We start from the raw sequence: 4,708 nt of genomic DNA, 5'->3' as shown, positions 1-4,708 counted from the left end.
GACCGTGGTGTGTGGTGGTGACGGTGGTGTGTGATGGTGACGGTGGTGTGTGATGGTGACGGTGGTGTGTGGTGGTGACGGTGGTGTGTGGTGGTGACCGTGGTGTGTGGTGGTGACGGTGGTGTGAAGTGGTGACGGTGGGGGGTGGGGTGGTGTAGGTGGTGTGTGGTGATGACGGTGGTGAGTGTTGGTGACGGTGGTGTGTGGTGGTGACGGTGGTGTGTGATTGTGACGGTGGTGTGTGGTGGTGACGGTGGTGTGTGGTGGTGACGGTGGTGTGTGGTGGTGACGGTGGTGTGTGATGGTGACGGTGGTGTGTGGTGGTGACGGTGGTGTGTGATGGTGACGGTGGTGTGTGATGGTGACGGTGGTGTGTGGTGGTGACGGTGGTGTGTGGTGGTGACGGTGGTGGGTGTGGTGGTGACGGTGGTGCGTGTTGGTGACGGTGGTGTGTAGTGGTAACGGTGGTGTGTGATGGTGACGGTGGTGTGTGGTGGTGACGGTGGTGAGTGTTTGTGACGGTGGTGTGTGGTGGTGACAGTGGTGTGTGATGGTGACGGTGGTGTGTGATGGTGACGGTGGTGTGTGAAGGTGACGGTGGTGTGTGGTGGTGACGGTGGTGTGTGGTGGTGACCGTGGTGTGTGATGGTGACGGTGGTGTGTGGTGGTGACGGTGGTGTGTGGTGGTGACGGTGGTGTGTGGTGGTGACGGTGGTGTGTGGTGGTGACGGTGGTGTGTGAAGGTGACGGTGGTGTGTGGTGGTGACGGTGGTGTGTGGTGGTGACCGTGGTGTGTGATGGTGACGGTGGTGTGTGAAGGTGACGGTGGTGTGTGATGGTGACGGTGGTGTGTGGTGGTGACGGTGATGTGTGGTGGTGACCGTGGTGTGTGATGGTGACGGTGGTGTGTGAAGGTGACGGTGGTGTGTGATGGTGACGGTGGTGTGTGGTGGTGACGGTGGTGTGTGGTGGTGACGGTGGTGTGTGGTGTTGACGATGGTGTGTGGTGGTGACGGTGGTGTGTGATGGTGACGGTGGTTTGTGAAGGTGACGGTGGTGTGTAGTGGTGACGGTGGTGTGTGGTGGTTACGGTGGTGTGTGAAGGTGACGGTGGTGTGTGGTGGTGACGGTGGTGTGTGGTGGTGACCGTGGTGTGTGGTGGTGACGGTGGTCTGTGGTGGTGACGGTGGTGTGTGGTGGTGACGATGGTGTGTGGTGGTGACGGTGGTGAGTGTTGGTGACGGTGGTGTGTGATGGTGACGATGGTGTGTGGTGGTGACGGTGGTGAGTGTTGGTGACGGTGGTGTGTGATGGTGACGATGGTGTGTGGTGGTGACGGTGGTGTGTGGTGGTGACGGTGGTGAGTGTGGTGGTGACGGTGGTGAGTGTTGGTGACGGTGGTGAGTAATGGTGACGGTAGTGTGTGGTGGTGACGGTGGTGTGTGGTGGTGACGGTGGTGTGTGGTGGTGACGGTGGTGTGTGATGGTGACGGTGGTGTGTGATGGTGACGGTGGTGTGTGGTGGTGACGGTGGTGAGTGGTGGTGACCGTGGTGTGTGGTGGTGACGGTGGCGTGTAGTGGTGACGGTGGTGGGTGTGGTGGTGACGGTGGTGTGTGGTGGTGACGGTGGTGAGTGTTGGTGACGGTGGTGTGTGGTGGTGACTGTGGTGTGTGATTGTGACGGTGGTGTGTGGTGGTGACGGTGGTGTGTGATTGTGACGGTGGTGTGTGGTGGTGACGGTGGTGTGTGGTGGTGACGGTGGTGTGTGGTGGTGACGGTGGTGTGTGGTGGTGACGGTGGTGTGTGATGGTGACGGTGGTGTGTGGTGGTGACGGTGGTGTGTGATGGTGACGGTGGTGTGTGATGGTGACGGTGGTGTGTGGTGGTGACGGTGGTGTGTGGTGGTGACGGTGGTGGGTGTGGTGGTGACGGTGGTGATTGTTGGTGACGGTGGTGTGTAGTGGTAACGGTGGTGTGTGATGGTGACGGTGGTGTGTGGTGGTGACGGTGGTGAGTGTTTGTGACGGTGGTGTGTGGTGGTGACGGTGGTGTGTGATGGTGACGGTGGTGTGTGATGGTGACGGTGGTGTGTGGTGGTGACGGTGGTGTGTGGTGGTGACCGTGGTGTGTGGTGGTGACGGTGATGTGTGGTGGTGACGGTGGTGTGTGGTGGTGACGGTGGTGTGTGGTGGTGACGGTAGTGTGTGGTGGTGACCGTGGTGTGTGGTGGTGACGGTGGTGTGTGGTGGTGACGGTGGTGTGTGAAGGTGACGGTGGTGTGTGGTGGTGACGGTGGTGTGTGGTGGTGACCGTGGTGTGTGATGGTGACGGTGGTGTGTGAAGGTGACGGTGGTGTGTGATGGTGACGGTGGTGTGTGGTGGTGACGGTGGTGTGTGGTGGTGACGGTGGTGTGTGGTGGTGACGGTGGTGTGTGGTGGTAACGGTGGTGTGTGATGGTGACGGTGGTGTGTGGTGGTGACGGTGGTGAGAGTTTGTGACGGTGGTGTGTGGTGGTGACGGTGGTGGGTGTGGTGGTGACGGTGGTGTGTGGTGGTGACGGTGGTGAGTGTTGGTGACGGTGGTGTGTGGTGGTGACGGTGGTGGGTGTGGTGGTGACGGTGGTGAGTGTTGGTGACGGTGGTGTGTAGTGGTAACGGTGGTGTGTGATGGTGACGGTGGTGTGTGGTGGTGACGGTGGTGAGTGTTTGTGACGGTGGTGTGTGGTGGTGACGGTGGTGGGTGTGGTGGTGAGTGTGGTGTGTGGTGGTGACGGTGGTGAGTGTTGGTGACGGTGGTGTGTGGTGGTGACGGTGGTGGGTGTGGTGGTGACGGTGGTGAGTGTTGGTGACGGTGGTGTGTGGTGGTGACGGTGGTGTGTGATGGTGACCGTGGTGTGTGGTGGTGACGGTGGTGTGTGTTGGTGACCGTGGTGTGTGTTGGTGACCGTGGTGTGTGGTGGTGACGGTGGTGTGTGGTGGTGACCGTGGTGTGTGGTGGTGAAGGTGGTGTGTGGTGGTGACGGTGGTGTGTGGTGGTGACGGTGGTGTGTGGTGGTGACGGTGGTGTGTAGTGGTGACGTTGGTGTGTAGTTGTGACGGTGGTGTGTGATGGTGACGGTGGTGTGTGGTGGTGACGGTGGTGTGTAGTGGGGACGGTGGTGTGTGGTGGTGACGGTCTTGTGTGGTGGTGACGGTGGTGTGTGGTGATGACGGTCTTGTGTGGTGGTGACGGTGGTGTGTGGTGGTGACGGTGGTTTGTGTGGTGGTGACGGTGGTGTGTGATGGTGACGGTGGTGTGTGATGGTGACGGTGGTGTGTGGTGATGACGGTGGTGTGTGTTGGTGACGGTGGTGTGTGGTGGTGATGGTGGTGTGTGATGGTGACGGTGGTGTGTGGTGGTGACGGTGGTGTGTGGTGGTGACGGTGGTGTGTGGTGGTGACGGTGGTGTGTGATGGTGACGGTGGTGTGTGGTGGTGACCTTGGTGTGTGGTGGTGACGGTGGTGTGAAGTGGTGACGGTGGTGGGTGTGGTGGTGACGGTGGTGTGTGGTGGTGACGGTGGTGAGTGTTGGTGACGGTGGTGTGTGGTGGTGACTGTGGTGTGTGATTGTGACGGTGGTGTCTGGTGGTGACGGTGGTGTGTGATTGTGACGGTGGTGTGTGGTGGTGACGGTGGTGTGTGGTGGTGACGGTGGTGTGTGGTGGTGACGGTGGTGTGTGATGGTGACGGTGGTGTGTGGTGGTGACGGTGGTGTGTGATGGTGACGGTGGTGTGTGATGGTGACAGTGGTGTGTGGTGGTGACGGTGGTGTGTGGTGGTGACGGTGGTGGGTGTGGTGGTGACGGTGGTGAGTGTTGGTGACGGTGGTGTGTAGTGGTAACGGTGGTGTGTGATGGTGACGGTGGTGTGTGGTGGTGACGGTGGTGAGTGTTTGTGACGGTGGTGTGTGGTGGTGACAGTGGTGTATGATGGTGACGGTGGTGTGTGATGGTGACGGTGGTGTGTGAAGGTGACGGTGGTGTGTGGTGGTGACGGTGGTGTGTGGTGGTGACCGTGGTGTGTGATGGTGACGGTGGTGAGTGGTGTTGACCCTGGTGTGTGGTGGTGACGGTGGTGTGTGGTGGTGACGGTGGTTTGTGGTGGTGACGGTGGTGTGTGAAGGTGACGGTGGTGTGTGGTGGTGACGGTGGTGTGTGGTGGTGACCGTGGTGTGTGATGGTGACGGTGGTGTGTGAAGGTGACGGTGGTGTGTGATGGTGACGGTGGTGTGTGGTGGTGACGGTGATGTGTGGTGGTGACCGTGGTGTGTGATGGTGACGGTGGTGTGTGAAGGTGACGGTGGTGTGTGATGGTGACGGTGGTGTGTGGTGGTGACGGTGGTGTGTGGTGGTGACGGTGGTGTGTGGTGGTGACGATGGTGTGTGGTGGTGACGGTGGTGTGTGATGGTGACGGTGATGTGTGAAGGTGACGGTGGTGTGTAGTGGTGACGGTGGTGTGTGGTGGTTACGGTGGTGTGTGAAGGTGACGGTGGTGTGTGGTGGTGACGGTGGTGTGTGGTGGTGACCGTGGTGTGTGGTGGTGACGGTGGTGTGTGGTGGTGACGGTGGTGTGTGATGGTGACGATGGTGTGTGGTGGTGACGGTGGTGAGTGTTGGTGACGGTGGTGTGAGATGGTGACGATGGTGTGTGGTGGTGACGGTGGTG

The sequence above is a fragment of the Procambarus clarkii genome, chromosome 80, assembly GCF_040958095.1.
Source record: "Procambarus clarkii isolate CNS0578487 chromosome 80, FALCON_Pclarkii_2.0, whole genome shotgun sequence".
NCBI classification, from domain to species: domain Eukaryota; kingdom Metazoa; phylum Arthropoda; class Malacostraca; order Decapoda; family Cambaridae; genus Procambarus; species Procambarus clarkii.
This window is presented reverse-complemented; position numbering follows the sequence as displayed.